Below are 13,243 nucleotides of genomic sequence, written 5' to 3'. Positions count from 1 at the left end.
ACTTTACACGTCCTTTTCTGATGGATACGTTGTTTGACTGTGCCGTGGTTATGACCCCGCTCCCTCTCACTACGCAGCCCAACGCGTATACGCAGTACGACGATCAGGAAAAAATTTCTGCTATTTCGATGTTTTCTGATTGATCAACTCTAAAGGCAGTGCAGTGACGTTTAGTGCCATTGCTCTTCATTTTACAGGATGGAAATATACAGGTCAACTTTCACGCAGACCGTAGGACATGAAGACACGCACAAGCGCTGAACTCGCAACTAATGTTTATTGAAAACCCAACAAAATATGTATGGACAATTTATCATAGTGCAAGAATACAAAAAAGCATTAAAAACGCATGCCCAACCACAGAAAATATTCATTTTGAGCATGCCACATCGTTGAGCGTGGTCACACAACCAGCGCATTCGCAAATTGTTACAATACTGTATTTCTTTCTGTTAACTCGATAGATGTACTGCTGACGCATCTGTCTTGTGTTTTCCGAATCTGGTAAGCTTCAATGATCAAGCGGTTTATCCTGTATTTATTTCTCGCAATGACGTTAGTCTTACTCATGTACGGCACAAACCGCATACATGGTAGTACAGGTTAAGAAAAGTCGATTTGTTATTTTAATTTTCTAGTTTCCCGTTCCTTTATTATGACAAATATCCATCTTTCTAATTGACCTATGTACGCAGCACCGTCCGCACGAGAAGGGCAGACTCTGTACAACGACTGTATTACATTCCACTGACTGACTTGCTCTTGGCAGTGCAAGCTCCTTTGCCAACCTTGCCTTGAACAGGTGGGCAGTTCATAGTTAACTGACGCCGCGCGCGGACGACAGAACATCGACGTCATAGAGAGCGCAAATACTCTTTAGGCAATGCGAATTAGGATGCAAGATTGGTATTGCGGCTAACCTTCATTTTAGGCTGCGGTTAACTGTCAAGGTAACATTATTTCTGATGTGATGGCTATGTTATGCCTCACTAACAATATCTTATGTGCACTCTTCGCTTTCTTTCAACGCAGAATACGCACCACTGTGAAATGTATATTATTTCCATGCAATAATTTTGCGTGCTAAGTGCTTTCATTAGGTGTTTCCTTCTGGCGTTTGTAAGTCATGCTACATTGCTACAAAAAGACTGCAATGGGATTTGCTGTTCTTTAAAATTCATGGTCTGCAATGGTTTGTGTAATATGTTCTGGCAAAAATTTTTGTAAATGAGGTGTCCTCGGTGTTTTACTTTCTGGAACGCTTGAAGACACGGTTGAGCAGAAGTGGCTATGTTGGATGAGTTCCAAACTCGCAGGTCGTATCTCTTGATATCACCTGTGAAAGAAAAATGGGAAGGTATAAAGCTAGGGTTGTACGCAGCTTTTCTCTAGAACCCTATTGTACTGAGACAATCGAGCATGTTCTCCGGTTAGGTACTGGTAAAAAATCGGTAGATCAAGTTACTCAGCACCGTTTCAGCTCACTACTAGTTACCATAATCGTTACCATCTGACACATCGCTTTGCGTTGTTGTGTGGGGTGCCATCCAATGCTTTTTGTGTAGTACCGCCTCACAAGCTGTATCTTGCTCCTGCACTGGCTCAGGTGAAAAAATATCTGCATGCTAGTCTAGCGCACATCTATTATGTTGTAGCGGCAGCGTCATCGGCATGATCGGCGATACGAGAGCGTCGGTGTCAAGCCTCGAGAGCAAAGAGCGCCCAAGCTGGCGCGGTGGCAGGTGGCCACGAAATAGAGAGAAGTGATTTATTCTCATAACCTAAAGGACGTCTTGCCACATCTCTGTCTCGCATGAGTTTCGCAAGGTAATCACTTATGTGATGCATAGAAACCTGCTGGTGTGTTTGCACTCATCGCGCTCCCACGCTCCTAATGAGAAAGCTGGCATTAGAAAGGGGTCATTGAACGAATATTACATAAATTTCCTAGGCGTTGTTGTGCAGTTATTTGGAATGGTCTTTCACTTTCTTTGTGATATCAATTTCCAATACATTTCACGCCAGTATGGGCGACTGGATATGTACCCGAATATACAACTTGGAAATTGAGAAGGCAGACCATTAGATAAGTGCAACTGGGAATGTGCGAATGAGTACCGTTCAAGAATATACAACTTAGGCAACAGAATATGTGCAGCTGCTGTGACGCAGTCGGTATGTGCAAGAATATTCAACATGAGTCACTGAATATGTGCAAAAGTGCATGGCGCACTAGGTATGTGCCCGAATGCACAAGTTGGGCCATTGTGTATAGAAAATTGGGAATGTAGCCCTATGCGTTTGCTCATTCCTATTGAATCTTTAAAAATGGGGTTGGGTCAATTTTGAAGTGCCGTTATGAGAAAAATCCGCAGAGACCATCTCGCGATGGCTGTCGCTGGCAATGCGCTTAACAATGCATTAATAAAGAGACACACCAAATTGCTAACGTCGACACACCTTATGGACAAGACGTGTAATGCTCTGTCGGGCTTCCCTATTAATACTCTGCACCATTTAGCAACGCCGCAGTGAAGCGTGTGGGTAGCGTCCGAAATGTTCACGCGCTGGTGCATGCGTTGAGAAACGCATAATACGTCAGCCGAGCTCATATCTCGCGCTTTGACTGGATGAATGGATGCGTTGCGCGTCCCCTTTATATTTAGGTGGTGGGTTGTGCCACCAAGTTTTTGTTATTATTTTGCCTAATGCCTTACCTATCTTTACGAAGAAAGACACGCAGAAAAAAAGACTTCCGAGAATCAAACTTAACCACTACTGTAAATTTTGTGTTTGTTCGCCCGCGTCGTTTATGGCCTCCATATTTTTCTACCACCAAACCTCCCAGCGCCTCTTACTAGTGCCTGTTCTGGATATGTCTACGTCCCCTTCCTGACCATCAAACCCTATTAAAGGAGGCCAGGGGAGCCTAAACCAACGCTGGGTAGATAGCTTCGCATATTTTGCTCCATCATTTCCGTAACTTTTCCGTGGGTAGCACATCCTTATTCTTCGTGTTGTGACTGTACCTTGCTTTAGAGGGACGCGTTTTAAGCCATCCTGATGTCGCTTCGAAAAGCAAGGAGCTTCTTTTCGACGTATCGTAAATTGTGTTCTTCATGATTTTGTTCTTTTACTCTTAGGAAGTTACTCAAAGTAGCTTTCGCTTGCATTGACACCACGCATGAGATTCCCTGAGCGTTCTCCTCATCGATCTTCATCGTTCGTCATCGTTCGAACACAATTTACACCATTGTGCCCTACCGGCCGGACCCATCCGAATGCCGGCCGATCGCGGAAGCTGCCAGACACGCCGAGGAATGTCGCCAGCTGGCGCGCCGATTCACCTAGGACGACCAGAACCGTCAAAAAGCCACTCACGATGCCCAGAACTCGACTCCCACTTTTCTCCCGGGCACTCTCGTCTGGTTATTAGTGCCACACCGCACACCTGGGCTCGCTTCAAAACTCCTTCGAAAGTACGACGGGCCATACCGCGTTCTGGAGCGAACATCACCCGTTAATTACCTGGTTGAGCCGCTAACGCCGCCGTCGGACATGCGACGTCGTAACCGCGAAGTCTTTCACGTTCAGCGTCTCAAGCCGTACCACCATTCTACCATCCTTCCAGAAAACTAAGTCGCCAGGATGGCTCCTTTATTTCCGCGAGGCACTTGCAAGGAAGATAACGAACGTGCGCACAGAGTCAGCTGCATCGGCAGCATCAAGCGCGCAGCAGAGGCTCGAGCTCGTGAACTGCTCGGGGCATCCTAGAACCGGCGGTCTCTACGAACCCCAATAAATCTCCTTTGTATTATGTATGTATGTATGTGTGCATGTGTGTATGTATGTATGTGTATGTATGTGTGCATGTGTGTATGTATGCATGTGTGTATGTGTGTGTCTGTGTGTGTATGTATGCATGTGTGTATGTGTGTGTATGTATGTATGTGTGTGTGTGCCCGTGTGTGTGTGCCCGTGTGTGTGTGCCCGTGTGTGCGTGCGTGTATGTGTGCGCGTGTGTGTGTGCGCGCGTGTGTGTGCGCGCGTGTGTGTGCGCGCGTGTGTGTGCGCGCGTGTGTGTGCGCGCGTGTGTGTGCGCGCGTGTATGTGTGCGCGTGTATGTGTGCGCGTGTATGTGTGCGCGTGTATGTGTGCGCGTGTATGTGTGCGCGTGTGTGTGTGCGTGTGTGTGCGCGTGTGTGTGTGCGCGTGTATGTGTGCGCGTGTATGTGTGCGCGTGTATGTGTGCGCATGTACGTGTGCGCGCGTGTGTGTGCGCGCGTGTACGTGTGCGCGCGTGTACGTGTGCGCTCGTGTACGTGTGCGCTCGTGTGTGTGCGCGCTCGTATGTGTGTGCTCGTGTGTGTGTGCTCGTGTGTGTGTGCTCGTGTGTGTGTGCTCGTGTGTGTGCGCTCGTGTGTGTGCGCTCGTGTGTGTGCGCCCGTGTATGTGCGCACACGCGCGTGTGCCCGCGCGTGTGCGTGCGCGTGTGCGTGCGCGTGTGCGTGCGCGTGTGCCCGCGCGTGTGTGTGCGCGTGTGCGTGCGCGTGTGCGTGCGCGTGTGTGTGCGCGTGTGTGTGCGCGTGTGTGTGCGCGTGTGTGTGGGCGTGTGTGTGCGCGTGTGTGTGCGCGTGTGTGTGCGCGTGTGTGCCCGCGTGTGCCCGCGTGTGCCCGCGTGTGCCCGCGCGGTTGTGTGTGTGTGCCCGCGCGTGTGCCCGTGTGTGCCCCGGCGTGTGCCCGCGCGTGTGTGTGCGCGTGTGTGTGCGCGTGTGCCCGCGTGTGCCCGCGCGTGGGTGTGCGCGTGGGTGTGCGCGTGGGTGTGCGCGTGTGCCCGCGTGTGCCCGCGCGTGGGTGTGCGCGTGTGCCGGCGTGTGCCCGCGCGTGTGTGTGCGCGTGTGCCCGCGCGTGTGTGTGTGTGTGTGTGCTCGCGCGTGTGCCCGCGCGTGTGTGTGTGTGTGTGTGCCCGCGCGTGTGCCCGCGCGTGTGCCCGCGCGTGTGCCCGCGCGTGTGCCCGCGCGTGTGCCCGCGCGTGTGCCCGCGCGTGTGCGTGCGCGTGTGCGTGCGCGTGTGCGTGCGCGTGTGCGTGCGCGTGTGCGTGCGCGTGTGCGTGCGCGTGTGCGTGCGCGTGTGCGTGCGCGTGTGCGTGCGCGTGTGTGTGCGCGTGTGTGTGCGCGTGTGTGTGCCCGCGTGTGTGTGCCCGCGTGTGTGTGCCCGCGTGTGTGCCCGCGTGTGCCCGCGTGTGCCCGCGTGTGCCCGCGTGTGCCCGCGTGTGCCCGCGCGTGCCCGCGCGTGCCCGCGCGTGCCCGCGCGGTTGTGTGTGTGTGCCCGCGCGTGTGCCCGTGTGTGCCCCGGCGTGTGCCCGCGTGTGCCCGCGCGTGTGTGTGCGCGTGTGTGTGCGCGTGTGTGTGTGTGTGCCCGCGCGTGTGTGTGTGTGTGTGCTCGCGCGTGTGCCCGCGCGTGTGTGTGTGTGTGTGTGCTCGCGCGTGTGCCCGCGCGTGTGTGTGTGTGTGTGCTCGCGCGTGTGCCCGCGCGTGTGCCCGCGCGTGTGCCCGCGCGTGTGCCCGCGCGTGTGCCCGCGCGTGTGCCCGCGCGCGTGCGTGCGCGCGTGTCCGCGCGCGTGTCCGCGCGCGTGCGTGCGCGTGTGCCCCCGCGTGTGTGCCCCCGCGTGTGCCCGCGTGTGTGCGCGTGTGTGTGCGCGTGTGCGTGCGCGTGTGCGTGCGCGTGTGCGTGCGCGTGTGTGTGCGCGTGTGTGTGTGCGTGTGCCCGCGCGTGTGTGTGTGCGTGTGCCCGCGCGTGTGCCCGTGTGTGCCCGCGCGTGTGCCCGTGTGTGCCCGCGCGTGTGCCCGTGTGTGCCCGCGCGTGTGCCCGTGTGTGCCCGCGCGTGTGCCCGTGTGTGCCCGCGTGTGCCCGTGTGTGCCCGCGCGTGTGCCCGTGTGTGCCCGCGCGTGTGTGTGTGTGCGCCCGCGCGTGTGTGTGTGTGCCCGCGCGTGTGTGTGTGTGCCCGCGCGTGTGTGTGTGTGCCCGCGCGTGTGTGTGTGTGCCCGCGCGTGTGTGTGTGTGCCCGCGCGTGTGTGTGTGTGCCCGCGCGTGTGTGTGTGTGCCCGCGCGTGTGTGTGTGTGCCCGCGCGTGTGTGTGTGTGCCCGCGCGTGTGTGTGTGTGCCCGCGCGTGTGTGTGTGTGCCCGCGCGTGTGTGTGTGTGCCCGCGCGTGTGTGTGTGTGCCCGCGCGTGTGTGTGTGTGTGCCCGCGCGTGTGTGTGTGTGCCCGCGCGTGTGTGTGTGTGCCCGCGCGTCGTGTGGGTGCCCGCGCGTCGTGTGGGTGCCCGCGCGAAAGGAGTTGTATATGAGGCATGTACTGTAGCGGGATCCCTCCGTTTCGTCTTCCTTAGAATGATCGGCGTCATCTTGCGCCAGAACCACCAAGTGTGCGCATGGTCCCATATATGCATGGCGCGTCGGTGCGTGCGAACGCTGGGAAGCGTGTCATGCGGGAAAGGGGCTCATCTCTCGCGTGTCTTTCTGCACATGCTGAGCAATCTAGTAACGCTGCTTGTAAGTGCGCACGTGGCCTCCCAGACGAGAAGCCTGGCGTGCCGGTGCCAGCGAACTCGGTAGCACATAGTCAGGGACCCAAGTTGCGATATGCTCAATGCAAAGTGGCACAGACCCCATGCAATAATTTCAGAGCTCGGTAAAACGTTAGGTTTAAATGCGTTCTTTGAAAACTGTCGCACACCCAGTGCAGTTGTGGCGCAGCCTGATAATGCATCAGGTTCTTGTGCATGGGAACCCTTCTGTCGTGGGTCGAATTTAGGAGGTACATTGAAGGCCAGCACGCACGGAATGCCAGATACCCAGTGCTTAAAGTGTGCGTCAAATCCTCGGACTTCGGTACCTACTCAGTTCCGTAACTTACAGTTTCCCATGTCGGGGAGGAAGAGGTTCGTTGAAGAGCGACGCGTATGTACAGTTAGTGACCCAAACTGGTCCAATGTTTGGTTTCAAACCCTGCTACCTCATCACGGCAGTCCGATGCGCTATTCATTTGACTACAAACTGCCGATCGCTCTAGTTATACGGGGAAACGGCTCCACACGAACATACTTGTATATAGACAGAAACAAACATAGATACACATTAATATCGAGCCTCTAGAAAGTGCGTGAAGTACCCTAAATATAGTAACGCTATGAATATGCAGGATGTCCGACGAGTTTGAACATTATAGAACAAAGCTTTGTGTTAATGGCATACAGCTAAGAAACAAAAATTTATGTTTGTTAGATATCCGCACAGAGTAACATGTAAGGCTTTTCAGACGTTGTAAAAAAGTTAATGCAATACTGCAGCTGCTGCTGCGGCTGCCCGAAGGTGAGAGTTCTGGTTCTTCTTTTTTCCCCACCCTCGCACGGCCAGCACCGCAGCTGCCGCGGATGGTTGCATGGATGTATGGATGGATGGATGGATGGATGGACGGATGTTATGAGCGTCCCATTTAGAACGGGGCGGTGGGTTGCGCCTCCAAGCTCTTGCTGGACGAGCGCCATCTGGTGAGGTGTAGAAGCCCAGCGGCAAGCGTAGCGCGCGTCCTTTGCTGTTCTTAGATGGCCTATTAGGCAAGAGAACCGCCAGGCCGTTGCACCGGTGGTCACAACCCGGCAAGCTTTGCAAATAATTAAAACGGATGCGTGTTTATGAACAGATACGAGGTGTCTGCTTGAACTATAATGTCTAAGCAATAAGAAAAGTTGCATGTGTTCCTGAATTCATTGGCGTAGAAGACGGCCCTCACACTTCAGGTGAAATGTGCGCTTGTGCGTACTATAGCCGATGTTGCCACTTATCGTCATTATAAGACGCCCACTTTGCGCGGAGTAGACACTCCTGCATATTGAATTAAATATATCGAGGGTGCAAACGCTTCATGATGGCATTGGCGTTGATACACAATATTGAAATGACGGGAAATGTCCCACTATTTGGCACGCCACCAGATGTCAGCGAAATATGAAATTAGTGATAGATATGCAGGAGCATACGGAAAATATGATTCATACGTGGTCACTTCACGGTTAGTTGAAATAGCAGCAATCATTCAATTGGGTGCGTGAGCAGGAAATGTTTCGTGCTTCACCTACTTTTCCCGACCTATATTCTGCCTTGATGTATCATATAGCACTTTTTAAGTGCCACGATATTCAATGTAAACCTTCATTTAAAAGAAGAAGCAATCATCCAACCAAATCACACGCCATACATAAAATTTGATTGGTCGCAAGGTTCTAAAATAGTACGAAAAGTCGACACTGACCATTATAGGAAGACATTGACAAGAGATAAATCACAGCACATTTGTTGACCTTATCAAGAAATTCAATTTCTTCTTGAACTTCAAGTGTACTTCCTGAAACATAAGGAAAGAATGAACAATTAATAAGAAGCTGAAAACGCTGCAAACAATACAATATCAACTGTTATGCATGAAAAAGTACAAAGTGCATACGTTGTGTGACTTTATTTACTCGAATGTAGTGCGACTTCCGCAATATATTTACGTCTGTTCTTCGATTTACGTACTGAAATACGATGATATCGTGCTCACAAATCCCTGAAAACTGATTTGCTAGATTGCCTTCTTTGATGTCCTGAAGCCTCGTAAGTGAGCAAATCTCTGAAATGGCCAAAAACTGAAGATTGCTCACGGAGTGTCCTGTGCGATATGTTCTGGCAAGTTTTTCCTGATACGTAAACAGCGGAATGGGTGTAATATTGTAACACCTTGGTTGAGGCGAAAAGAAATGTCCCCTTGGGTACCTGCCTCAGCCGCGGCTGGTCCCTAACAGCGTCAGTACCTGTCAGAGCGTCGCGCATTTGTGGGCAAATCTGGCGAGAACGCGGATGTGGCTCACACACTACATACGGATGAGCAATTATTACCATTGGAATGCGGTAACCCAGCTATCCGATGTTGTGGTTTTCTGAAGGGACACGGCGCTTGTGTGGTTCGACAACCATGAGGACACCCCCAGGATGTGGCATCGCTTCGAGCTGGAAATGAAGGAGCGTATTGGGGACTCAGTCGCGAAGACGAAGCAGGCTGAACAAACGCTGCTGCAAAGAGCCCAAGTCCTAGGCGAGGCGTCCACGACGTATGTTGAGGCTATATTGAAGCTCTGCAAGATAACCAACCCTCGCATGTTAGAGGAAGATAGGGTCGGGAACCTCTTAAAAGGAATTGCCAAGGATGCACATCATTTCCTCATCGACAAAGACAATCTTGTTGTAGTAGCTGACACCGTGCGGCATCGTGGTACATTCGCGACCTTGAATATGCGGTCTATCTCTTCAAAATTTCGTCCGTTACTGTATTTGACTGCCGTTGCAAGCATTGATGACTACACCCTTTTATCTCGCGTCTAGAATACGGGATATTGAACGGGAAGAGCTCGCTCGGCACGCGCACTACACAGCTTATGATGCTGCGCCAATTCCGGGCCCCTCTTATCATGGTTCTATCGCTGCAAATGGCGTCGAGAACTACAACTACAGTTCTCGCTCGCCACCGAGGCCGCAGAGTAATCACTACCCAGATTCGAAGTACGAACACCGCTTCAGCTATCCTCGTCAGTAGCCCGTGACACACCTGGAGCTATGTGAAGATGTGTTTGCCCCACAGCACCGCGATAATGCTTTTCAAAAGTACATTGCATATCGAAACATTCTTGCATCTTATAGCTGTGGTGCTACCGGCCACATAGCACAGTTCTGTCGTCGACGTGTGCAAATGTCATGATATGATCCGCCTTCAAGGTTTTTTCGCGCCGTCAACGGTCACAACAACGCTTCCTGGCCCGTGTATTCCAGGAGCACCGTACGACCAGCTAATCAGAGCAAAAGTTTTCCCGCTTCTTAGCGCCGCTCGCCTACACTGCGACAGCGGCTCTCATCACTGCCACCACCGGGAACCTAGCTGGCGCGATCAACGGAAGTGAGGTCGCACAAAAGGATTCACCTCGGATTCCCCCGCTAGTTACGACACTTAAGCACAAAATACACGTGTTAATACATAGAGTATTCAAAACGGCTTTAGTGGACACTGGTGCGACCATTTCTGTTATGACTCGTTCCTTGAAAGATCGCATTGGCCGCAAAGGTATGTTTCCTTGGCACTAATACACAATATTTGGTGGTGTTGACGCGGAAATACTTCATCCTCTGGAGTTCGCGTCGTTAACGTCCTGATGCTCGAAAGGTGCAGTAGGCGGTGCTACAGGATGAAGAAGGCCTTGCGGAGCGCTCGTAGATCGCTTGTGACGCTGGCACTTGTCGCATCATAGGCCAGTAAAACCACTCCTCTATACGATGTGAAGTGCGAATGAATCCAAGGTGGCCTGACGTCAGATCATCATGCATGACACGGAGAATATCACATTGCAGGCTTGCGGGAACAACCAGTGCATACTGCGCCCCACTTGCTGAGTAATTTGCCGTGTATAACAATCCTTGACGAACACAAAATGACCACTTGCCTTGGAACTGCAGACATCGGCGAACAAGGGGTCCAAGCATGAGCTATTGCGCTGTTCCTGCTGCAAAACGGTGGCGTGAGGAAACGTGTGCGAAACAGCAGCAAAACAGGCGTCGACATTGTCCGCGTTATGCTCCGTTGTAGACAGAGGAAGGCGAAAAAGGCAATCAACGTCGGTATGGTGTCTTACAGTCTTGTGTGAAACAATGAAGTCAACTTCTTGGAGCCACAAAGTCCAGCGCGCTAGACGACCGGAGGGTTGACGGAGGGTAACAAACCAACATAAGGAATGATTTCCGGTTACGATGGTGAATGGATGCCCGTAGACGTAGCAACGAAACTTAACAGTAAATACAGCCAATAAACAATCTTGCTCTGTCACAGTGTGGTTGCGTTCAGCCTTGCCCCTTCTGCCACACAACAATAATCGTTATCTGCCTTGATGCGTTTCCTTTCGTTAACGCTGCGAGCCCGGAACTTTCCAGTAACGAACGGCACGCGCGTTATCAGAAGGAGCACTGCAAAGGGTGTAAACTGTTCTATGCCGATAACACGCGTGCCGTTAGTTACTGGAAAGTACCGGGCTCGCAGCGTTAAAGAAAGGAAACGCATCAAGGCAGATAACGATTATTGTTGTGAGGCAGAAGGGGCAAGCCAAAGGGTGTAACTTTGCCTAAGAGTGTGTGGTCTTGCACCAGTCGCGGCTATGTCTGAGTTTACCTCACTTTTCTTAATGCCTCTCATTTCGTTCCACTTCGACCTATCTTTCAAAACCGCGAGTGGTTACGGAATAGGCGCTGCCATAGCCCAGCATCAACGTAGAGCGACTTACGTCACTTACCACAGCAGCCTGATGTCCGCACCGGAGCAAGATCATTCAATTAAACAACGTGAGTCTCTGGCTCTTTGAGCAGCTGCAAAATTTCAGCCATATCAGTTTGGCCGGCAGTGTGCACTAGTTTCCGGCCATCCTGCCATTGGCTGGCTCGCCTCTTTGAAAGATCCTATAATCATATTCCAGTGACCAGATTTTCTTATTCAATTTGTGCATACTCACAATACTCCTTCATCCAACGTTATCTTCATGGGCCTATTTAATGCCCCTGGTGTTGATTGGTCTTCTATGATAGTAAGCGGACGTGAAGTAGCTATCGGGCGGAAGTTGGTCCACATTTCATTGTCTTGTGGCTTGCACCAGATCGTTCAGGATTTCACTCGGCAAACTTCAGTCCTTGATCTTGTTTTTCTCACTGATTCTCTTTTTAATGCCGTTTACGAATGTGATGTTATTGACGGAATATTTGACCACAATGCTCTGTTAATTTCAGTTCCTGGCATCGTCCCAAACCTCGCTATATCTACCGCGCATTTCCTGACTTTAACCGTGCTGATGAATTGGCAATAACACATGTCCTTTGTGATTCTTTTTATGAGTTTGCTTTAATAAGTACCACTAGTGATACTAATACCTTGTCCAGTATCTTCGAAAATCTTGTCAGTGATTGTATCAACCTTTTTATTTCTTGAGAAGGAAAGAAAAACACTGAAATTCCTGCCATGACTGGGGACCTCTTACATTTATCACGTCGTGTTGCCAGATTACGTCGACGAAGCGCTCTGGTGACTCAACATAACTCATGCAATTACTTAGCGCTAAAAAAGAACTCTGTTCTAGAATGGCTGCTGGAAAATAGTTTTATTACTGCGTAACCTTTCCGAAATTAATGATGGCTAATCCGCGAAGATTTTGGGAAGCTATACTACCACCTGGGTCACCTTCGGACACGTTAATAATTAAAAATGTTGCAGTTTTTGATTCACTGAGAATAGCTACTAACATCTATTTTCACTCTGTCTTTACTACTAATAACTCTGTAGTCCGTGTTTTTTATTCCGAACGGCACCCTCCAATCGACAATATATCACTGTCTCCTGAACGTGTACTTAATCCTAAACTTAGACACCAAGAAGTCGTGTGGGCCTGACGGTATCCAGACTGTTTTTCTCGTTCGATACTCGCTTTGTTGCAGCCGGTATCCAACAATTATGTTTAGGTAATCTCTCAACCGCCGCCCTTCCTACATCGTGGGAACTTGCTTCAATCCTGCCATTATTTAGCTCGGGTAACGTTCAATTGTTATCTAACCATAGGCCAGTGTGCATGCCAGCGCACTCATGTAAATTACTCGAACACATCTTCTTTAAACATATTGTGCAAGTTCTTGAAACTAACAAAATTTTATGTACTTTCCAGAATGTTTCTAGACGTGGCCTTAGCACTACAACCCAACTGAGAGAATACGCTCATGACATCAGCAGCCCTTAAGACATAGGTGACCAGATTTATGCTATCTTTATAGAGTTTGCAAAGGCTTTTGACACTGTCTCCCACCCTAAACTTACGCACAAGCTGGTCACCATACTAAAAGCTCCATCTTTGGTTGGCTGGATATCCTACTTTCTTTCTCAACGTTCTCAATATGTATGTTTCAACTCTACTAACTCATGCTTGATCGCTGTTTCATCAGGGGTTCCCCAAGGTTCAGGACTGGGTCCATTTATGCCTGATTTATATTAATGATCTCCCCGTACACACCTCAGTTAAATTACTACAATTTGCAGATGATTGCGTTTTATATCATAACATTATATCTCCTACTGATCATACTTCCTTAGCAATTATATTGCTGACTTCTGTAACTGGTCCAAAGCAT

The 13,243-nt window shown here is 50.6% G+C and overlaps 1 long non-coding RNA gene across 1 annotated transcript in view; it reads right to left on the bottom strand.

The window, feature by feature from the left end:
- Positions 1-258: 258 nt before the first annotated feature.
- Positions 259-13,243, bottom strand: part of LOC140219477 (uncharacterized) — a 34,763-nt gene continuing 21,778 nt past the window's right edge. Inside the window, exons 3-4 of the long non-coding RNA XR_011895751.1 lie at positions 8,313-8,405; positions 259-1,336 (exon numbers count right to left, since the gene is read on the bottom strand). This is a non-coding gene — a long non-coding RNA (uncharacterized lncRNA). The remainder of the gene's footprint in view (positions 1,337-8,312; positions 8,406-13,243) is intronic.

This window comes from Dermacentor andersoni, chromosome 7 (genome assembly GCF_023375885.2).
Source record: "Dermacentor andersoni chromosome 7, qqDerAnde1_hic_scaffold, whole genome shotgun sequence".
NCBI classification, from domain to species: domain Eukaryota; kingdom Metazoa; phylum Arthropoda; class Arachnida; order Ixodida; family Ixodidae; genus Dermacentor; species Dermacentor andersoni.
This window is presented reverse-complemented; position numbering and strand designations above follow the sequence as displayed.